General features: G+C 41.3%; 1 long non-coding RNA gene across 2 annotated transcripts in view; it reads right to left on the bottom strand.

Moving 5' to 3' along the window:
• LOC120402162 overlaps positions 1 to 24,400 on the bottom strand; it is a 48,078-nt gene extending 23,678 nt beyond the window's left edge. For both annotated transcript variants that reach the window (XR_005597028.1, XR_005597029.1), the window contains exon 1: positions 23,794 to 24,400. This is a non-coding gene — a long non-coding RNA (uncharacterized LOC120402162). The remainder of the gene's footprint in view (positions 1 to 23,793) is intronic.
• Positions 24,401 to 24,676: the final 276 nt, after the last annotated feature.

The following is a 24,676-nucleotide window of genomic DNA, read 5'->3' as shown; positions in this document are numbered from 1 at the left end:
TAACAATGCTTTAGCAAGAAAGGAAAAACACCTCTCATTTATATACAAAGTCTTTTAAAAATATGTCTTAACCCTACAATGAGTTGGTTTATTGTTAACTTCCTCTTGCAAAATAAAGGGGAAGCTTCCCACATATAAATTAACATCCTTGAGTATTTTCTTAATTCCTGATTCATCTTTGAAAAGAAGTAGGTTCATAAATCAAAGAATCTGTTTTGTCCTTGAGAGAAAAAGCAAATTTATTAGCTGCTTCCCTCTGTTTTAAGTAAAAATGATCCCGACTTTTGAAGATACAAATAAAGATTCCAACCCTCTTTTCCAGTTCAATTTCTGATTCATTTGGAATAAATCTTTGCATCCATGGGAAGTGCAGAGCTGGAGCTACTACACCAGCTGCGTGGTCCAACAAGTGGGATTCAGGACACACAGCCAGTTGCCGCAACACTGGGTATCACTACTCCATCCACAGACCACTTTGTCACTACAACATTATGATTCCAGCTCGCCCTGTCTCTCCATGGAACCCCTGGCTAAATATATTAGACACGTTCTAAAGGATGCATTCCTATACAGAATGAATTATGTTTAGCATAAACTATGATCCGTATGCAAATCCATCCAACCATGGCAATCGAGACCCAATATTACCATCTTCAGATAATGCAAAACATGTCCATTTTCAGTAGTGAACTTAATGATTTCCAGAGCTCTTCATTGTCCAAAACAGGAGAAAATTTTCAACTGTGAATGGAAACCTGTTATCCAAGGATATTGCTACTAATATTGATGACATGTGACAGCTATGCAGGAAATGTATACACATTGTATGTATGTTGCATTTCAAACTTCAGATATCAGTTGTCCAATTTGTTTGGACTCACTGTGGTAAAGACAAAGGACCAGATTCTCTTCAGGGGTAAATCAGTAACTCCAGTCATGCCAGAAAAGCTTAGCCTCAAATCTGTGCTTTTTTCCCCATGATTGAATCTTCAAGTGCATTTGGAAAGAGATTTTATGTTTTATGGTCATTTACTTAAGAACTTTGTAAAGGTATATTAAGAACTGGTCTATTTTATTTTATTTGTCACAACCTTCTTTTGCTGAAAAAGGCTTTATGATAGGGTGACCATACATCCTGTTTTGGCCAGGACAGTCCCTTTTTTAAGCCCTGTCCTGGCCATCCTGAGTTTTTTGGCAAAACTGGGCATTTGTCCCATTTGCTCTTGCCAACTGATCATCAAGTCAGCAAGAGGAAATGGGGAAAATGCCGTTATGCCAAAAAAGTGGGTGCGACCCCTAGTGGAGCACAGAGGAATGTGCAGGGAAGGTACAAGCAGCAATGCCAGCCCTGCCGTGGGCTGGCTTGGAAGGGGGCCCCATGCGGGAGGGCAGCAGAGGGGGCCTCAGGCCAGCGCTGTGTGTCCCATTTTCCCTTTGGAAAAATATGGTCACCCTATTTTTGGCCAAATAAAAATTTCCACAGAAAACAAACAAACAGGGAGGAGACGGAGGAAAAAAAACTGAAAATTTGGGGGGTTTCTCTGCCTTTTATCTTCTTCTGTCCTTCTGCCTTATTTCTGAAAGTGAAGGAAGAGGGCAAAGGGGGAAGGAAAGAGATATGGGTGGATGGGAGAGAGTCATTTATACCATAACAAAGATTGTTTCATTCATAAGCTGTCATGGAAAATATTTTACTTTTGTAACTAGCTCTAGCATATTTACAGCTGTCTAGTAATTTTGTTATCCTGTTTGCACTCAGCTGCAGTGCGTAATCATCTTGTAGAGCACTTGTTGAACAAGTGACAATAAAACGACTGCCGTCTATCATTTCATCACCTGTAATTGAAAGGATCAAATTAAGAATTAATGTATTAAGCCAGCATTTCATTTTTGCTCTATTCCATTTACTTCTCACGATTACATTGTTTTAATATTGGAGAATGAACAAAGCAATGCTGTGGTTTGATTGGCAGTATCTACTACATAGATATGGAATTTGCTATGTGTAACAACTGGAGATGGTACAGGGTCTCTGTTAGAGACTGACATGGATAAATATGGTAAATTAAAAAAAAATAAAAATAGAAGAATATAATTTCTTCTTTTTTTCAGGCAACATACTTATCAGCTAATATACACATTAAAACAGAAGAATTAATCAAATATTACATTCTTTAGCTCTTTCAAACATTTGAAGAGCAACAATTTTGATTAGAAGATGTTTGATTTATAAAACCCATCAACCATTTACCAATAAATTTGGAAGATTTACTATTGCCAATTATGTAGCTAATAGTTTCTCCCTTGCCCTTATTAATCTTACTATATATGCCTCCAGCACAGTTAATCATGCATTTCTCTTGCATTTTTTAAGGAACTTCAGAAAATGTCACACTTACATAATTGCTCGGTTTTTTAATTGTGTGTTAAAGCCAGATCTGGAAAACTGCAAATCACTGACACTCCAATACCTTAAACCGGGTCGGCGCTGAAACACTTTATAACAGACGATTGATGGTAAATCAGCTATTGAAGTGGACTTAAAATGCTGTCAAAAGGAAGCAAATATTTTTCACTGACATCCACTATACTTGTCTAATAGCTAATTTATTTTCTGGCATTTCAAATGTTGGAATTATATATATGACTTCTCCATTAAATCAATGTATTTCTTCACCTACGATTAGAAGAATAGATATAAGTATTACCAGCAACAATGTTGGAAAATGAAATTAAGGTTACATGAAGATGTAAATACGAGAGCACTAGCTACCACTCATATACGTTGGTCCTAGTCATGCAATGACCTCATTGCACTATTAGGACCATAGAGTAGCATTTAGCAACTAGTTCTTTTATGCTAAACTGTGCCAATCCGCTGCAGCTCTAGTAAAGTATAGGTATTGCAGGGCCCAGGAGCATCACAGAGAAGAAACTGTGAGTCAGAAAGCCACAATTCACTGACTGCCTGCGCTCCAAGGAGGTAGCAATTTGCTGTTGGGCTCTACTAGCATCAGCCAACTGCTCTCATCACTGAACTAGTTCAGCTTTACTGGTTAATGAGGTATGAAGGTCTGGGAGAATGGGATAAACCAAAGTGTTGCTTACTCCCTGCCACTTTCCACCCAGCTGTTCTGAAGATGCCCTTTATCTCTGCATGCCCAAATCCAGAGCTTGGGTGGCCCATATAAAGATGTAAGGTCGGCTCTTAGTCCACTTCAGAATCCTAGGCTGGTATGTAGACTAGGGCATAGTCTAGCCCTTTGATCATGGGTCAGATACAGGCCCCTAGTCGTGTTGAGTAGTACCTTACTTCCCAAGTAGTCCCATTGATTTCAGTGGGGCTACTCACAGAGTAAGATGAGAGCCGGACAGGAACCATACATTCCGACTTTCAGGAAACATGGACATTTCATTCCAAAGTGGAATGAGAAGCCAAAATTTCAGTTTCCCACAAAACGAAAATTCTGAAAAATTCCATGTTGGTAGTATTGAAATGTTTCATTTATATAGTGTCATTTTAATTAATTTCATTTCATTTTGACTTCTATATGATATTAACATATATATATATATATAATGGTCAAGCAGTTTCATCCAAACAGCCATCTTCCCACAAAACATTCTGACAAAACTGCATTATTTAAAGAAAATTATTCCACCAAATGTTTTCAACCAGCTCTACTTAAGGGTATGAAAGGTGACAGAAAGTGCCCCTCGATAGATACATTCTGAAATCAGTTATATATTGAATACAATCTTGGTTTTGTCCAGTGTCTGTGTTGTGTCAGTTTCAGCTTCCTTCTCCAGGTGGGCGATTCCTTGCTCACATCAGCTCAACAATAATAATAAAAACAAACAACGTGAAAGAAAAGTGAGAAATGAAATAACTAGGCAGGAAATTTTAAAAAAAATGGTGATAGTCTAATTCACACTAAGGTCCCTTTACACCTCTGTGGGCATGTAATCAGGCCCTGAAGTGGGAGTACACCTTTTCACCCAGTTTAATTCCACTTTGCACTCCCAGAGTGGTGTAAAAGGCCCATAACTGTAAATGGGAATCAGGCCCAATATATTTTGAAATCTGAAAGAAGAATTTCGTCTAAATTAGATCTATCATATTAAATAGACACCAAGCTAGGACTTACAGGTAAATCTGTGTGTATGTATGGAGGAAGCTGGCTATGAGAAGATGGGTATAAACTGTCATAGACAATGAAGAAAGAGAAAGTATACTTCTCTAGCCATGAAATCGACAACTCAAAAGAGAAATTAGTCTTATTACTTGAGGCAATTAGTATGTTGTCCTTTTTTCTGCCTGAGATTATCTCCGTATCTCTAAAAGGTAAATTAGTGGAACTGAATATTAGATTTTACAATAATCTGTGAATAAGGAAACAGCGGAGAGGACATTTACACTCTTTTAGAACAGGGTATGTTTGTAACAGAAATAATTCAAAATGTTGTTCATTTTTTTTAAAGAGGTTTGATTGTCATATAGTTTTTTTTATATTTTTAAATGGATTATATCCATATACAAAGATATCTAGATGTAAAATATATTTTACAAATATTATGTAATTGGCCAATGCATATATTGGTTTATCCTTTGCTGCTGCTGCAGCATTTCTTCAGGTTATAGGATTAGTTTTCTGGGCTGTATTAGTAGCAACAAGATATAAAACTGCAGTGAGTCCAGTATCATGCTTTTATTTCCCTTTTTTCTCTTTGTCGTCCCCCTCATTGTCTGTCCTCCTATTTTTTTCCACTTCTTTACATTTTATTTTGTATTTCCTCATTTCAGCTTATTTACTTACTTCCCATATTCCTGTTCTCTGTGCCTGTCTCTGAGTCTCAGTCTTGTGTTTGATTTCAGTTAGCTCTTATTGAAAGAGGGGCATTCTCATAATAATTTACAAGAGGCACTTCAACCACAGAGACAGATAAGCAGAAATACATCAGTCTCGTTCCTGCATTGCTCTTCGGTTAAAAAAGACTCAGGATCAGTTTCTGAGACTCCTTTGAAACCATTTCAGATACGTTTCTTCCCCTATTTCTTTCACTACATGCTCACACCTTGTTTCAATTCCCAATTACCCTTGGGTGAAATTTAGAGCAATAACATGCCTCTTTAATCATCATATCCTGAATCTATAGTGATGATTTTGGGCAGCTGATTGGACTGTAGTTTTGTAACCTAAACAGGAAAAGAATGATTGAAAATGTTTTCTACTAACTCATGTCCTATGCTAAAATATGTATCATCAAGATACAGAATTCCAGAACCATTCATAATTTATAAGAACAGATAGATCAGAGCTCACACACTGAGTAGCCCCAGAGAAGCAGACATTCTGGTATGATTCTCCTTTTGCTTATATCATTATAGCTTCATTGAGTTCAATGGTATTACTTCTGATTTACACCCATGTAAGTGGGATCCAAATGAAGCCCCCCCTATGCTTTGAGGAAAAATGTATGTGGTACAAAATATTTTGGATGAAACAACCTATCCTTGTGGATTTAATCTCTTAGGGCCTGATTCTCTACTCTGTTAACAACAGTTTTAGGCTGTTGTAATGCCACTGCAGTCAACTGAGTTACACCTGTGTAAATTGGTGTAACAGAGAGGAGAATCAGGTCGGGCATCTCAAAGTATGATAATGTTTTTGTAGTGAAGAAGGTGGGGAAATCCATATACTTATGTCCTTGAAGATTTATCTCATCAATATTTTGCTTGTTCCTTCTATCTTGAAAGGTCCCTGTGGTGCACTGAGGACTCTGTTGGAATTGCAAGCTATCATTTAAGGCAAGTTTTCTTGTCCTGCTTGCAGCCTATGGGGCTCTGTGGGGGAAAGGGTCAACCAGAGTTGTTCTGGCAAGAGCTAGCTTAAAACAAGATGAGGTGCATTGTGATTCTCTACCTTAAGGAGCAGCCTGTTTTCTTTGTCCTTGGGTTCTTGTACGTTATCTTTCTGAATTCTAAAAAAAATTAAGTAATGTTATATTGCAACCTTCCAGCAAAAGAATTTATATTTGTATCTAACTTTCTTCTGTCCAGATTCACCACACAGAAGGAGAGAACAAATATGCACTGAGGTGCAGTGGAGAAGCTTCATTGAGGAGAGCAGCAGCTTCCCTCTCAATGCCAAATTTATTATGAAAAATGTGTTTTAAGAGCTTTAAGAAATGAGGGTTATGGTAAGTTGGAGGGGACGAGAGGAGCTGCTGCTTGATTTCTGCAGCAAAATGCTCTTCATTGGTGCTGCACCCCTTAAGAGGATGTGGCAATTTATAGGGGAGTTCACATAAGCATTAATTCCCCCAGAACAGCTTTATTACCCCATTAGGGGTTTGCCAATGACATAATCATACATAGGGCCAGGTCCAAAGCCCATTGAAATCAGAAGGAGTATCTGCATTGAATTCAGTGGGCTGCAAGTGGTCTAGAAGAAGTTGGTATCTAGAGGAATGTCTACACTGCACAAATCTTACAGCAGCATGTAGAGCAGGCCTGCACAACATATGGCCCACGGAGCCTCACTGTGTGGCCCGCGGGGGGATTCTAAATCCCCCGCACACGGCGCTCTGCGGGCAGCCCACAGCCCTTTGAATCCCAGCCGCGGCCAGGAGTCAAAGGCTCTGGGCCACTCGCAGCGGTGGGGAGCCCAGAGCCCTTTAAATCCCAGCCATAGCCGGGAGTAAAAGGGCTCTGCGCTGCCCGCTGTGGCGGGGAGCCCTGAGCCCTTTAAATCTCGCTGCAGCCAGGAATCAAAGGGCTCTGGGCTGCCCACAGAGATTCCCAGCTGTGGCTGGGATTTCAAGTGCTCTCCGCTGCTGCGGGCAGCCCAGAGCCCTTTGAATCCCGGCCGCTGCTCCAGCAGATGGGCTGGGGCTGTGATTTAAAGGGCTCAGGCTCCCAGGAGCTCTGGGCCCTTTTAATCCCTGCCCCAGCCCCGCAAAGCTCCGGGTTCCCACAGCCACCGGAGCCCCGGGCCCTTTAATTTGCCCCTGAGAGGTCCCAGCCACCTCTTCAGCTGGGAGCCCCTGGTTGATTTAAAATCAAGTATCACCTCCCCGTCCCCAACCTTCCTTTTTGGCCCGCAGCTGTTTTGGTGGGGCGGCGCTGGAGAAGAAGGGTTTGTTTCTGCAGGGCTGGGCGGTGCTGGAGCACGGTGTTTTTGCGGGGCCGGGAGGTGCTCGGGGCTGGGGTGTTTCCACGGGGCTGGGGGGTTTCGGCCCTCAGCTGTTTTCTTTGGAGTAATGTGGCCCTCGCCGCTTTACGAGTTGTGCAGGCCTGGTGTAGAATACATGCACTGCACACTCCTCTAGCACAGTTATAAATAGCAGTGTAGACAATGAGGCACTGCTTAGGTGACTACTATAAAGACATGCCTGAACCCTGTGGGTATGTACCCTACACCACTCCCTGCATGCCCATGCAGTGCTTCCCACGTCTACACTGCTGGTTTTAGCAGCGTAGTGTTTCTCTGCCTCCCTGCTGCTGGAGTCTTTACCTACTACAGTGAAAGACTCCGGCAGCAGGAAAAGACTCCAGCAGCTCCCCACTGCTGTCTTCCCCCCTGTTGGAGCCTTTCACTGATGCACATAGCTACATGCTGCAGTCTGGATGCAGCAGGCTTTTCACTGAAGTATGTAGCTACCCATACCCTACACACCACTGCCACTACTGTGCAACATGGACATGGTCTACAATGGGTTTCTACACACATGTTTGCCTCACCTGTATTTTTTGCCCTGTGGAAAGCAGTCATTTAGCATCACAGAAATCCTGCCACCTCACTGGTGGAAAATGGCAACCAGCATATAGCAGAACAGCGAGTGGAAGAGAAATTTTGGGCAAACCCACAGAGTTTAAGGCCAGATGGGACTACCAGATATATATGAGCTCCTGTGTATCACAGGCCACCAACACCCCCCAGCATCCAGACATTAAACCCAACAACTGAAATTAGACCAGTGTGTTACAGACCTCAGTAAACTAAACTATTATGTGCCACAGGCAGAGAATGGGATGGAGCAGAGCTTTACCAATGCCTAAGACACCCAATGGCAGGGTACTGACTAAGCGAGATATAACCAAGTAATCCTGGCAAGCAACCTGCACCTGCACTGCAGAGGAGAGCCTGATTCTCTTCCCACACCAGTGTTAATCAGGAATTACTCTATCTTTGGTATTTATATGATTCCTATTAACATGGCATCTGAGCACCTCACAATCTTTAATGTACTTATTCTCACAACACTCCTGTGAGGGAGGACAATGCTATTATTTCCATTTTAGAGAGGGGGAACTGAGGCACATCAAGACTAAGTGACTTGTCCAAGGACACACAGGAAGTCTGTGGCACAACAGGAAATTGAACCCAGCTCTGTATGTGCCTGAGTAGTACCTAGCTTAACCATCCTATCTCGCTATTGCAATCAGTGAAGCTACACTAGTATAAAACATATGTGAAGGAAGAGTCAGGACCTTACTCTTATGAAAAGTGCCACTGGATCTTCAATGTCTATGCAGAGCAGACAGGACTTCAAATTTTAAGGTGTCATCTATAAGATTCCCTGAGAGTAAAGTATACAGAGCTTATTTTATCTACCTTAAATAATAAAAAGCTGAACTGAGCCTTCTAGGATTTGAAGCTGTGATTCCAGGTAATGTAGATGGAACAGAAAACACGTTATTTAGACAACTATACCTATTATGGAATTGTCACCACCTTTCACTATTCCAGACATATTCACTGCATTGTACCATATCACAGCTTTTTCGATTTAAGTTTATTGAAATGTTTTAACCTTTTTCGAACAGTCAGCTTCATTTTTTATGTTTCCCAAAGTTATAGCTACTCTGTCAGTTAATATTATTAGAGGGGGGTAAGAATAATAAAAAAAAAGAAACGGAATAAAGCAGCATTAGGATAGAGTGTCACTAAAACGCGCTGTGAGAATAGATGACTTCTTAGTCTTACTCTTCTAGCCTGACAAATGCATTGGCTGTCTATCTGGCATTAATGAACGACAATTTTTCACCATTTGGTGGGTGTGTGTGTCATCATTTGTCTAGATGACACCTTGATTTATAGACACCATAGAAAAACATTAGAAAACCTTTCAACAAGTTTTATGGGAATTCTGAATATGTGAAATTAAGGACTAGGATTGCTGTTCAATTTAATGGGATGAAGAACGGAGAGGAAGGATGGTCCAGTGGTTAGCGTGCTAACATGGGACTTTAGATGACTGGGTTTAAAGCCTGCTTCTGCCACAGACTTTCTGTGTGAGCTTGGACAACTCATTTATTCTTTCTATGCCTCAGTTCCCATTTATAAAATGGGGATAATAGCACTTCCTTACTTCACGTGGGTATTCTGAAGACAAGTACATTAAAGATTGTGAGGTGCTTAGTTACTACTGTAATGGGACCGTGCAAGTACCTAACACGATGTATTTATTAATTTATAGAAATTGCTAAAGAGACTTTCTCACAACAATGAGCCAAGTATGGTAGCAGTTTTTTTTAAAAGAACAAGCGCATTTAAATGAATTTCAGAACAGATTACATAAAATACATTGAAACATTTCAAGTTTTTAAATATATGTTTCACATCTGTAAATAGCTGATTCAACTTTTAAAGTGATATCCTTAAAGTAAAATGTATTAGTTATGTATTAAAAGGGCCCACTCCTGAATAATTGATATCTCTGGGACTTTTGGAAATGTTACAATATTGTTATCCTTTTTTCCGACACCAGCAACACCCCTCTGGAAAGTGGTAACACATGTCTGGATCCTGGCAAGTCAGCTTCCCAGTGTAGGAGAATTCAGTAACACAGAGTTTGGGTATATTCCAAGTCTACTTTGTCTTATTTACACACATATACAGATCCTGGAACAAAAGTGACCACACAATATGTTTGGCAATCCCTTATATTGAGCACAGCACGAATGCATGGTTCTTGGGGCATGACACTGACCCAAGAATAGACTAATCAGAGAACGAGGCAGAAAGTGAACTCTCCTATTGCATAGCTTCCTTTATTCAGAGCTTCCCTCTACACAAACCTTGAATAGCTCAAACAAACACAGGATGTCTTCCGAAGACTGGACATTTGCTTGCAAACTCAGAAAGTGAGGGGATAGATTTAGTCTTTTATTTGGTATAGTTCACATATAATAGAGAGCTACGTACACTTAGGCATTGTCTACACTACAAAGTTTTGTCAGCAAAAGCTATGCCGCTTTAATTAAGTGCTTTAATTAAACCACTGTTGCATGTCCACACTAGCTCCTTGTGTCAGCAGAGCACATCCACACTAACGGCTCTTGCATCAACACAGAGAGCAGTGCACTGTGAGTAGCAGGGTGCTTTGCGAAGGGTTTGCAATGCCTCATGTGGCAGGTACAGTGTCACATGATGCAGGTTTCTTAGTACCATCGTTCTATGGGCATCCTAGTAGATTGTCAGCCACTTTTTAACTGAAGTCGTGTGCGGCGGGGGAGGGAGAGGAGAGTGGTATGTCTGGGGCGGGGGAAACAGCAGGCTGACCGACCTATCCTGAGGCAGGGGGAGGGGGACACCCCGCCACATCAGCCCCTGGCTCTGCTCAGCACAGAAGTCTCTCTGGAAGCTGCTCACTCTGCCTGCCTACGGTTCTGTGATTCCCTCCAAGTTCTCCCACAGCCTCCTCAGCTGCCTGGAGCAGCATCCTGAGCAGCTTTGTGAGCTCTCCCTGCTGAGGAATGTCAAAGCAGCACAGCAGTCGTCCCTCACCCCCCTCTGCTCCCTGCAACAGCAGTCTGCCTGTTGCTGTGTTCCTAATGCAGGGAAGAACAGGAGCATTCCACATTAATAATTTTCTCTTTGTTTCCCAAAGGGAGCAGCACGCTCAGCTGTCCGATACTTCCTGGAGCTTTGAAAGAGGAAGGGCGCATGCCTGCTGGACAGCGGAGATCAAAATAGTGAGCAGAGCGATCACAACAGGCATTGTGGGATACTGGTGTAAGCCAGTTCTGTCAACAAAACAAACAGCAATGTCTACACTGACGCTTTGTCACTTTAGCTTTGCCACAAAAAGCTTTATGCCTCTCGTTGAGGTGATTATATTTGTCAGCAAAACAGCAAAACAGCAGAGTTTTGCTGCCTAAAGTAGCTTTGTAGGGTGTACGCCTGCCCTATTTTGTTGGCAAAAGAGAGACCTTGCTTGCTTATATATACACCTGCCCCTGGAAATTTCCACTGCTTGCATCTGAAGAAGTGGGTATTGACCCACGAAAGCTCATGCTGCAAAACGTCTGTTAGTCTATAAGGTGCCACAGGATTCTTTGCTGCTTCTACAGACCTTGTAGTGTAGACAAGGCCTTAGATTCATGAATGTTAAAACCAGAAGACCACTGCAGATAACCTAATCTGCATAACACAGGGTAGAGAACGTCCCCCAAATAATTCCTGTTTGAACTCGAGCATACTTTTTAGAAAAATATCCAATCCTGATTTAAACATTGCCGGTGATGGAGAATCCACCACAATCCTTAATAAATTGTCCCAATGCTTACTTACCCTCACTATTAATAATAATTTCCAGTCTGAATTTGTCTAGCTTCAATTTCCAGCTATTAGATTTACAGTTATCTATACATAAATGATCATTCTGATTTTAATGGCTATTCTTCCTATAACATTTTTGCAATGCTTCAATATACTGTACTGTCAAAGAGTGTAAGTTGCACTCAGGTGGTTGTTCTACATATGGAGACATCACATCACTGACAGCAAATAAAAATTAATCAGGAAACCTTTTGTGTACAGGAGTAGATTCCAGTGAGCCCTTATAGAGCCACACAGCACCAGGAATAAGCTTTGTGTGGCCATGTAAATGACACTCAGAACTGTAGCCCCCGTGCTTTGCACAGTTGTTGGGATGCTCCCTTGGTGATGCAGAAATTCTCAAAGAAGATAGGGAGCAATGAGGAGTAGATGGTGCTGAGGATGTCTGTTGAACTCCTTAAAAAGAGGTGTAGCAATTTGTAGGGATGCTGTGGGAGACGCCCCCTTTGTTTCTCCTCTTTCCCCACGTGGTCTGTGCTAAATCGGCACCATCTAGTCCAAAGTGATTATGGTCTAAGGAAGGATTTTTCTTTGAAATAAATGTTCTCATTAACTATTGCCTCAAGATAGATCAGTAGCCTGCACAATTCCTCGGAGAAGAAAACCAAAGTTGCATCTGTGCAGCAAGAAGGGAGGAAAAGGTCATACCTCCTCAGGAGTGACCAGGCCTGACCCCACTTAGCTTGTGGGATCATTTGAGATCATAGAGTCAGGTCAATATTGAAACAACAACTTGTTTGTTTGTTTGTTTTTAAATAAAGTACAGGAACAGTTAGCCATTACGATACTTGTCTCAGATCATCCCTCACCTCTTTCTGCCAGAGAAAGATATGTTGCATGTGAGAGCACTTTAAAGTGACTGATGATGTTGTTGCACTTATTTTGGTGGACAGGATGTTGGCTGTTATGAGAGGAAACAATCATGCACAGGGACACTCAGAGGATTCAGGGGGTCTGGGGTCTTTGGCAGCGGGGCCCCTCCCACTGCTGAATTGCTGCCAAAGACCCATAGCGGAAGCAGCTCTGAAGGCCCAGGCCCCTCAAGAGTTTTCCAGAGCCCCTGGAGCGAGTGAAGGATCCAGCTCCAGGGGCTTCGAAAAACTCTCGTGGGGGCCCCTGCGGGGCCCGGGGCCTGGGGCAAATTGCCCCACTTGCCCGCCCCTCTGGGCAGCCCTGATCATGCACAATATACCTTAAGGAAACAGCGTATCCTATCCTCATTCACAGTGTTATCCCCTTGTTTCAAAGCAACTGTTGTCTGATTTACTCTCATGGGGCTAGGCTGACTTAGAACACTATTGAAGGACTTGCATGGATATGAATACAAATTTCATGTCCGAGAAGATTAAGTACTGTAGTATTTTTTTATTGGCATTAAAGGCTTTCATAGGGAATAGACGATGACAACCAAAATTGTAAATCTTCTTCCCTTTGTTTAGGAAAAGAAAATCTCTCTCCCTGCATAGTCTGTCTCTCTCTCTTTTCTTTTCTTTGTTTTTTTTCCCATAATTTTTCACATTTACTTTACTCTTTTCAGTCCTCAGAAAAATACTTCATATATTCATATGGCTAGAAGATACTGTTCTGATCATACAGTCTGACCTCCTGCATAACACAAACCATAGAATTTCACCCAATAATTCATGCATCAAACCCAGTAACTTGAGGTCCAACAAGAACATCTATTTGGAAACACTTCTGGGCCTGCTCTCAGATCTGATGAAAACATCAGAAGTGGGCACATTGCTGGAAGAGCCAACCATTTCTATAGCTCAGGTTGTGGAAGCCTAACCCCTGTGGGAGCAGTGTCCTGATTTCTCTCCTGAAATGATCAGCTTCCATCAGTGTGGTATGCGTCAAGTCTTACAAACCCAGTGTTGCATGGGCTCACAACGCTGCTTACCACTGGCCTGTATTTTGTGTAGTCATTTCTACCCATCCACAGGGGATGAGCAATGGCAACAAAATGGTTTTCCACACATATTGCCTTTGTGGAAATGATCACACAAGGTGTAAGACAGTAAATATTGCTCAGTTGCATACCAATTAGTTTGTAGTGTGCAACTGAAGGTCTAGTGTCATAGTCAATTAACACTGATGAAAGTTCGTACTAAAGATTGTCAGAGAGCTAAATCTTTGGCTTTGGAGGAGGAGGAGAAGGCCTCTTTTTGTTCTGTATTTGCACAGCATCTCATACAATGGGGTCCTTGGCCATGGCTGAGGCTCCTAGAAGCTATCACAACAATAATAATAATACTAATAATTAATATATTCATAATTAATTTAATAATGAGCAAAAGAAGAAAACAGGCTGACACTGGAGATGAAGAATCAGACATATGGAAGCAACGATGGTTCAAATATTCAGCTGGTATAAATTGGGGTAACTTTACTGACTTCAAAGGATTTACACCAGTTGCAGATCTGGCCCTCTGTGTCTGATTCCTGGCTTTTGAGTTTTCTTTCCTGTCTTCTCCCAACTTCTCTGTAACGGGCTATGTGAGATTCAGTGTGGTTAGTTGTTCAAACATCACCTTGATTAGAACTGGAAGCTAGGAACTGCTGAGTTCTAATCAAGGTGATGTTTGAACAACTAATAGACATTTGCATATAATCGTTACATGGTTAGGCCTCAGTTTAAGTAGGCCTAACTGTAAGTATGTGATTAGTCCTGTTGACTTCAAGGGCATGTGGGTTAAGTACCTTGCTGAATCAGGATCTTAATGAGATTTTGAAATAGTATCTCATTAATCTGTGTTTTCTTTCATCTGTAGTTTGCCAAAAGTCCCATATTATAAGGCACTTTCCTTATTTAAATAAAAAAAGTGTGATTCCCATAGTAAATCAGTAAGGTGTGCCTTTTATCCCATATTTCAATCAGGGCTCCAACCCCTGGAAAAAGTTGCAACACTTTGGGAAAAGTCTGGTTCTCAGATTCCATTAGAGGGAGGAATGAGGAGAGGGGCCTGGGAAAGCAGGAGTCAGGTGGGGAAGTGGGTAGGGGGAAAGAGGGCTGGAGGCAGAAGCCAGATGGGGGAGGGTGGCATTGGAATGGGAGGAAGTTTGGGCCCCTTTGTTCAGCTGGGAGCCAGATACTGAGCAACTCTCAGAGCTTTGTTCCTGGAGACTGTCTGGGCAGGAGCTGTTTCTTTTGGAGACTTGCTGTCTGGTGACCCTAGTGGAGGGTCAGGCCAGGAGGGGCACAGACAGGGGTCTCAGTGACAGGAGGGGAGGGCTCAGGGGCCAGGCAGAGGGTTCAGGAGGATCAGTGTGGGTCTCAGGGGGCTGGGGGAAAGGAGGGGTGTGCAGGCTTTGTGTACAGTTAAGCCAACCCAAGCAGCAGTGACCTGAACAGAAGCTATCTGGCCAGCATCCGATGCCCTGGGTCTTCTGCAGCACCTAGACCTGGAGAGAGAGGATCCCTAGGAAGGATGGGGAAGGAGAAGGCACTTAACCCTAGATGCTCAAGTCAAGACTGAGTACATCTGAGATCTGTCCAGTATTTTTGAATTACAATGTTGGCACCCCTGTCTGCAGTCTACCAACACATTAAATGAGAGGACTCACAGAAGTCCAAAAATCAGGGCAAAATAGCCAGCTGGTTAACATGGTACTGTTATTAGTGCTAGATGTTCTGCCAAAAGTACAGTATGCTTAATAAGCAGAACTTTTTCCTGTTATTTATTTCAGAAAAAGCTAAAGGAGCCTTTTGTGACTATGATTTGATTTTATGTGGTAGATGATTCCACAGCAGTTTCTCATAAAAATAAAATTATATTAAAAATAATAAAATAACTTTTTAAAATATATATGTCTTTAAGGTTATACTTTTATTAAGAACTACCAGGCAATTTAAAAACATTAACACACTTTTATCATGTGCAATACAGGGGAAATATCATCATATTTGCCTTGTTAGGACAAATCATACAAACTGGGCATTCTTAAGATACAGTGACAAAAAGTCATCTGTGTAGCGTGGTCTTGAATCCAAACTCCTGATGCTCAGAGCCAGAATACCTCTGGGGGCACTGACTTCCCACTGACATCAGTAATACTTCTGCTTTTGGAAGGCTTCAAGCATCAGGATTTGCATATTCAATAAGCGCGGCCAAACACTCATACACCTATCTTTGAAGTAATGAGAGATGAATAATAACTGACATTTATAAACGGTAACATAATATCCTCAAGCTCTTTGCATGTAAAGGCCCTGGGGCAGAGTCTCACCTACCTTCCAGTGATGTCAATGGAGCCATGACAATTTATGCCAGCTGGGATATTTACCTTCCAAAGCCTGAGCTGTGACCAAAGTGAAACAATGAAAAGGGGCCAGGATCTAACACACTGTACTTGGAACAGCTATAATCTTGTTTGGGGTGGGAAAGGGGTGGTCTTTTTGGGGAAAGAGTAGGAGAAGCTAGTTTTAGAACAGAACCATTTAATGATGCATATAATTAGAAGAAAATGTAAGTTTCCATACAGCTAATTGAAATTTTTTGAAATTTCAAAAATTTAAGGGAAAAATCTTCACCATTTTCCAACCAGTTTGGTTTTTAAGTAGTTTTGGCTGTTGGCATACTGTAAAAATAGTCTGAAATAATGAATAAACCCCCAGTGTTAGCTAAAGTGAGGCTTATCCTCGTCTATTTCTTCACTTCTGTTTGATTTCACCCATCAGGCATATCAGTGGACAAATATAAATTATAATCCTAGCAGGCTATTGTATGGTGAAATAATACAGACTAATCTAAATAGAGGTGATATAATCAAAATGAGTGACAGGCTTGGTTTCATGAAGACAATAGCATTTCTTGACTTCTTGCAGGTCAAATTGATTTTACCATTCCCCAATCAGTTTACTGATTTGTGCATACTCTGGTTTAATGCTATCATTAAGAACACTCAATGGGTAAGAATACAGTTTTTAATGGGTTACAGATATCTTCCAGCATATAAGTAAAGATAATAAAACCAACAGCACTAACTAAAATTTGTTGTGATCTAATTAAATTTATACCTTTGTCCTTCCTTCTTTTCTTTAACCCACACCCCATGCAAGGAGCACATTGAATTCCAACTATTATTTCGTATCATCATTATTCTATCTAAAAGGATCTCATAGTTCCTTATAGGGATCCATTTTATACCATAGTCTCTATAGATCAGAATATCATGCTCATGTGCTGCTGTCTGCAGTCTGTGGGTCTAATTTCCAATCAATACAAGGCAATCTCTCATTCATGCTACTAGAAGTTTCATGTATAACTTCTCCATTTATTAATGATGAAATAAATTCTTCATTATTGAACTGTCTGTACTCAAGTGTGACTCAAACAAAAGTCATTCTTGATTTCTTGAATCATAATCAATGTCCTGGTATATATAATAACATTTGAGTTCTTCAGAAATTTCATCTAATTTCACAAATATCTCTGACAAACATTGGCATATTTGGGGCCCTGCTGGTTAATGAAAAATCATGAATTATTCCTCAAGTCTATTGATTAGGAATGCTTGTGAATTTTTCAAACCACTCTAAAAAGGGCATGATAGCAGTTGATATAAACTAGATGGAGAGTCCAAGGCTGAAAGATGTATGGGTCATCATAAGCAAACTGACAAGCAGGAAGGTTAGAGAGGAGATTTTAGAACAAACTGATAAATTAAACAGTAATAAGTCACCAGGACCAGATGGTATTCACTCAAGAGTTCTGAAGGAACTCACATGTGAAATTGCAGAACTACTAACTGTGATATCTACCCTGTCATTTAAATCAGTTTATGTACCAGCTGACTTGAGGATAGCTAATATGATGCCAATTTTTTTAAAAGGCTCCTTTAAAAAGGGACCTTGTGGAAAGCTTTCTGAAAATCTAAGTATATATCCACTGGATCCCCCTTGTCCACATGCTTGTTGACCCCCTCAAAGAATTCTAGTAGGTTGGTGAGGCATGATTTCCCTTTACAAAAAACATGTTGACTCTTCCCCAACAAATCTTGTTAATTTAACAGCCGGTAAGCCTAACTTCAGTACCAGGCAAATTGGTTGAAACTATAGTAAAAAACAGAATTATCAGACACGTAAATTAACAAGATTTGTTGGGGAAGAGTCAACATGGTTTTTGTAAAGGGAAATCATGCCTCACCAATCTACTAGAATTATTTGAGGGGGTCAACACGCATGTGGACAAGGGGGATCCAGTGGATATATACTTAGATTTTCAGAAAGCTGTCCACAAGGTCCCTCACCAAAGGCTCTTGTACAAAATAAACTGTCATGGGATAGGAGGGAAGGTCCTCTCATAGATCAGTAACTGGTTAAAAGATAGGAAACAAAGGAGGAGGAAAAAATGGTCAGTTTTCAGAATGGAGAGAAGTAAATAGTGGTGTCCCCCCAGAGGTCTGTACTGGGACCAATACTGTTCAACATAATCATAAATGATCTGGAAAAAGGGGTAAACAGTGAGATGGCAAAATTTTCATATGATAGAAAACTACTCAAGATAAGTCCAGAGCAGGCTGTGAAGAGTTACAAAGGGATCTCGCATAACTGGATGACTGAGCAACAAAATGGGCTGATGAAATTCTGTGTTGATAAATGCAAAGTAATGCACACTGGAAAACATAATCCCAACTATGCATACAGAATGATGGGGTCTAAATTAGCTGTTACCACTCAAGAAAGAGATCTTGTGGTCATTGGGGATAGTTCTCTGGAAATATCTGCTCAATATGCAGCGGCGGTCAAAAAACTAACAATGTTCAGAATCATTAAAAAAGGACTAGATAATAAGACAGACAATGTCATATTGCCTCTATATAAATCCATGGTATGCCCACATCTTGAATACTATGTGCAGATGTGATCACCCCATCTCAAAAAAGATATATTGGAATTGGAAAAGTTCAGAAAAGGGCAACAAAAATGATTAGGGGTATAAAACATCTTCCATATGAGAAGAGATTAATAATATTGGAATTTTTCAGCTTGGAGAAGAGACAACTAAGAGGGGTTATTATAGAGATCTAAAAAATCATGACTGCTGTGGAGAAAGTAAATAAGGAAGTGTTATTTATTCCTTCTCTTAACACAAGAGCTAGTGGTCACCAAATGAAATTAATAGGCAGCAGGTTTAAAACAAATAAAAGGAAGTATTTCTTCAGACAACACACAGTCAACCAGGTCGAACTCTTTTCCAGAGGATGTTGTGAAGGCCAAGACTATAAGAGGGTTCAAAAAAGAACTAGATACGTTCATGGAGGATAGGTCCATCAATGGCACTAGCCAGGATGTGCAGGGATGACATCCCTAGCTTGTGCTTGCCAGAAGCTGGGAATGGGTGACAGGGGATGAATCATTTGATGATTACCTGTTCTGTTCATTCTCTCTGAAGTACCTGGCATAGGCCACTGTTGGAAGACAGGATAGAGGGATAGGGGGACCTTTGATCTGACCCAGTATGGCCTTTCTTATGTTCTAACGTATGAATGTTGTTGGCAAGTTATCTAATCAGTTGTAGATACACTCTTAATGCAAATGGGCGACTTTGACATTTCTTTTCTTACTTCAAAGTAATCTAGGAGGTGTGCATAATTTACAAAAGCGGTGCTATGAAAAGTAGAAACAGAAAACTAATATGGTGGGTGTTGTAATATGCAATTTTATGCAGTAAATTAAATATATATTTCCATATTATTTACAATTGTCAGTGCTCTCAAAATATTCTTACCATGTTTATTGAGGAGAGTACATTTACACCTATTGATGACATTGTGAATTTCCCAGTGTATGTGCTTTGATTACAGAATCAAAAATAGGTACTATTTTATATGTCCTTTCCATTGGTACTTTTTATTGCTAAGGTGGAATGAGTGCATTGTCTTACTAAAAGCTAAAGGAGCTGCTTTTTAGGATTAGGAATCAGGAGATCCGAGTTCCTTTGTGGGCTCTGCTATGGATTTCCTGCATCACCTTAGGCAAATCACTGACCACTTCTGTATCTGTTCCCCCTTTCGTAAACGAAGCGTAACTATGCTACTTGAAGGAAGGGGTACTGTGAGGCCTCATGATTTTTTCACTTGGACGGAAGCACTATATTTTTGGAGCAGGCTATCAGAAGTAAGGATATGGGAATTGCTGTAGAGATTAAAGGCATTCTCCTTTTTAAAAGGCAGAGTCCGGTACTGATGGGAGCCGCAGGCTACAGCCAACACGAGGCTCTGGTTGCTGTTATGTCAAAGCTATGTCATATTTACATAACAATGATGTAAGTCTTAAACATGAGCTTTCCATGCCTCAGTAAAGGGTCAATGGGATTTGAGGTGGTTCAGCACCACACAGAATCAGCTCCTATAGATTGAAAGTATTAAGATTATGAAGTTCAAATGGCATTTCACATGCCTAGAAAGCTAAGGACCAACCTTCTCCCAGATATTAGAAAGTATTTATTATGCCATCTGTTTAATACAGATTCATAACTGTGAAGCTGACAGCTTACTTCAGTGGCTTACTGTGGCCCAATATCTTCTAACATATGGCATTCCTTTTCTGAGTGGAGTGAACTCTTGCTCTAGGCCAATTCATAGGATCATTGAATATCAGGATAAGAAGGGACCTCAGGAGGTCATCTAGTCTAACCCCCTGCTCAAAGCAGGACCAATCCCCAGATTTTTACCCCAGTTCCCTAAATAGCCCCCTCAAGGATTAAACTCATAACCCTGGGTTTAAGCAGGCCAATGCTCAAACTACTGAGCTATTCCTCCCCCCAGTAGTCTAGCTAGCAATTACCTTTTAGCATTGGTTGATTTAGAAAAGCTGGATGAGCACAAGTCCATGGGGCCGGGTGCACTGCATCCTAGGGTGCTAAAGGAGTTGGCCGATGAGATTGAAGAGCCATTGGCCATTATCTTTGAAAAATCATGGTGATCGGGGGAGGTCCCGGATGACTGGAAAAAAGCTAATGTAGTGCCCATCTTTAAAAAAGGGAAGAAGGAAGATCCAGGGAACTACAGGCCAGTCAGTCTCACCTCAGTCCCTGGAAAAATCATGGAACAGGTCCTCAAGGAATCAATTCTGAACCACTTAAAGGAGGGGAAAGTGATCAGGAACAGTCAGCATGGATTCACCAAGGGCAAGTCATGCCTGACTAACCTAATTGCCTTCTATGATGAGATAACCGGCTCTGTGGATGAGGGGAAAGCAGTGGATGTGCTATTTCTGGACTTTAGCAAAGCTTTTGATACAGTCTCCCACAGTATTCTTGCCAGCAAGTTAAAGAAGTCTGGGCTGGATGAATGGACAGTAAGGTGGATAGAAAACTGGCTAGATGGTCGGGCTCAACGGGTAGTGATCAATGGTTCCATGTCTAGTTGGCATCCGGTATCAAGTGGAGTGCCCCAAGAGTCGGTTCTGGGGCCGGTTTTGTTCAATATCTTCATTAACGATCTGGCGGATGGTGTGGACTGCACCCTTAGCAAGTTTGCAGATGACACTAAACTGGGAGGAGTGGTTGATACGCTGGAGGGTAGGGATAGGATACATAGGGACCTAGACAAATTAGAGGATTGGGCCAAAAGAAATATGATGAGGTTCAACAAGGACAAGTGCAGAGTCCTGCATTTAGGACGGAAGAATCCCATGCACTGCTATAGACTAGGGACCGAATGGCTGGGCAGCAGTTCTGCAGAAAGGGACCTAGGGGTTACAGTGGATGAAAAGCTGAATATGAGTCAACCGTGTGCCCTTGTTGCCAAGAAGGCTAATGGCATTTTGGGTTGTATAAGTAGGGGCATTTCCAGCAGATCAAGGGATGTGATCATTCCCCTCTATTCAGCACTGGTGAGGCCTCATTTGGAGTACTGTGTCCAGTTTTGGGCCCCACACTACAAGAAGGATGTGGATAAATTGGAGAGAGTCCAGCGGAGGGCAACAAAAATGATTAGGGGGCTGGAGCACATGACTTAGGAGGAGAGGCTGAGGGAACTGAGATTGTTTAGCCTGCAGAAGAGAAGATTGACGGGGGATTTGACAGCTGCTTTCAACTACCTGAAAGGGGGTTCGAAAGAGGATGGATCTAGACTGTTCTCAGTGGTAGAAGATGACAGAACAAGGAGTAATGGTCTCAAGTTGCAGAGGGGGAGGTTTAGGTTGGACATTAGGAAAAACTTTTTCACTAGTAGGGTGGTGCAGCACTGGAATGGGTTACCTAGGGAGGTGGTGGAATCTCCTTCCTTAGAGGTTTTTAAGGTCAGGCTTGACAAAGCCCTGGCTGGGATGATTTAGTTGGGTTTGGTCCTGCTTTGAGCAGGGGGTTGGACTAGATGGCCTCCTGAGGTCCCTTCCAACCCTGAGATTCTATGATTCTATGATCTCCCTATGAGTGACTCACATGCTCTTTCTGCTATTACTGTAATAATGGAATCTACCATTCCTGAAGCTGATAAGAAATGAGTCAACTGTGTGAGGCCTACAATTTTAATATTTTGAACAACCGTGCCTCCAATTTAAAAGTGAATTGTACAGCAGAATACATCTAGAAAAAAAGGTTTCTTGAGGGGTTTTCTGTATTTCTTGAACTTGCCGCTCTTTTGAAACTGATGATTTTGAAGAATCCATACCTCCATGCCTGACTAACCTAATTGCCTTCTATGATGAGATAACTGGCTCTGTGGATGAGGGGAAAGCAGTGGATGTGTTATTCCTTGACTTTAGCAAAGCTTTTGATACCGTCTCCCACAGTATTCTTGCCAGCAAGTTAAAGAAGTATGGGCTGGATGAATGGACTATAATGTGAATAGAAAGCTGGCTAGATCATCGGGCTCAACGGGTAGTGATCAATGGCTCCATGTCTAGTTGGCAGCTGGTATCAATTGGAGTGCCCCAAGGGTCGGTCCTGGAGACGATTTCTTTCAATATCTTCATTAATGATCTGGAGGATGGCATGGACTTCACCCTCAGCAAATTTGCAGATGACACTGAAGTGCAAGGAGTGGTAGATACGCTGGAGGGTAGAGATAGGATACAGAGGGACCTAGACCAATTAGATGATTGGGCCAAAAGAAATCTGATGACGTTCAACAAGGACAAGTGCAGAATCCTGCATTTAGGAAGGAAGAATCCCATTCACTGCTACAGACTAGGGACCGAATGGCTGGGCAGCAGTTCTGCAGAAAAGGACCTAGGGGTTAAAGTGGACAAGAAGCTGGATATGAGTCAACAGTGTGCCCTTGCTGCCAAGAAGACTAATGGCATTTTGGGCTGTATAAGTAGGGGCATTGCCAGCAGATCGAGGGACATGATGATTCCCCTCTATTTGACACTGGTGAGGCCTCATCTGGAGTACTGTGTCCAGTTTTGGGCCCCACACTACAAGAAGGATGTGGAAAAATTGGAAAGAGTCCAGCGGAGGGCAACAAAAATGATTAGGGGGCTGGAGCACATGACTTAGGAGGAGAGGCTGAGGGAACTGGGATTGTTTAATCTGCAGAACAGAAGAATAAGGAGGGATTTGATAGCTGCTTTCAACTACCTGAAAGGGGGTTCCAAAGAGGATGGATGTAGACTGTTCTCAGTGGTAGCAGATGACAGAACAAGGAGTAATGGTCTCAAGTTGCAGTGTGGGGGTATAGGTTGGATATTAGGAAAAAACTTTTTCACTAGGAGGGTGGTGAAGCATGGGAATGGGTTACCTGGGGAGGTGGTGGAATCTCCTTCCTTACAGGTTTTTAAGGTCAGGCTTGACAAAGCCCTGGCTGGGATGATTTAGCTGGGGATTGGTCCTGCTTTGAGCAGGGGGTTGGACTAGATGACCTCCTGAGGTCCCTTCCAACTCTGATATTCTATGATTTTGAGATCATTTCCATTGGATAGTCTATTCATTTGCTGGTTTTTCTTTTTAGTCAATGAATTTTATGTGTCATAGATAATTTTTGCTACTTAAAATAATCATTTCCATTAAACTCACAATATTAGTATACAATGTTTTCTATTCCCTAACTATTTGGCTGACATGGAGAGTTAACTAGAGAGAGGATATAAAGTAAATATATAAATTGAAAGTAAGCTTAGTGAGGCCTGTGGATAGACCTGAAAGGAACTTCTGTATCTAGGCCTCTGGATACATTAAAGTTTGCTTGATTTTTTTTAAAGAATATATGGTCTTACCTTCATTCAGATGCTCCTACTGCTCAAGAATGATCAAGCAAAAACCTTTTAGGGTCAATATTCAGACAAGGTGGCCTCAATGCCATATCTGCCTTAAATGGAAGACAGATGCTGTTTATTCATATTTACATTTTCTGAGGTAGTTCTCAGTATTCCCTTATTTATGATGTCTATGATAAGTCCAAATTATATACTATTTCTGTCCATACAAAGAAAGGTTTGGTTTTTTTGCCAGGTGCGATGGTTTTAGGGATTTTTCCCCCTCATCTAGAAGAGAAAAGTCAAGGACAATTCATTCTATTCTGCAAAGTTCAGCAGTGAGATCATTATTCATACTCGTTGTCTCAGCAGTGAAGTCAGTACAGTTGTTCCAGACATCTCTTTATTATTAATGGTCATCTCACCTGGCTTTCAACAGCTTGTGTGAGCCATCAATGGTCCTACCTGTAGGCTAGCTCAATTAGATTGAACATTCATCCCTTCATTGCCTTGAAAGTGAAACTTTGTTCCAAAATGTGTTATGAATACATCAATTTTAACTACTATATCAATATTTGGGAATATAGAGTCAACTAATAGTTACAGTAAATGAAACTGAGACATGTCTGTAGCTCTCAAGGCATCACACTATTCCACACTAGAGGTTAATAATCCGCAAATTGTGACATCATAGGGTAAAATTCAGCACTGTGTAGGTAGCTAGTACAAAGCTTATATACCATTTAATCAATTTAAGTCTTTATTGTATCTGCCTTAAGCAGATTTTAAGTAGGAATTCAGTGGTGTATAGTTTTTAATGATCCTTTGCAAAGTGGTGCATTTCACATATAGAGAATAAGAGTAAATAGGATCAATGGATTAAAAAGGGCGAAAAAGACAGGAG

Source organism: Mauremys reevesii, linkage group 3 (assembly GCF_016161935.1).
Source record: "Mauremys reevesii isolate NIE-2019 linkage group 3, ASM1616193v1, whole genome shotgun sequence".
Lineage (NCBI taxonomy): Eukaryota > Metazoa > Chordata > Testudines > Geoemydidae > Mauremys > Mauremys reevesii.
This window is presented reverse-complemented; position numbering and strand designations above follow the sequence as displayed.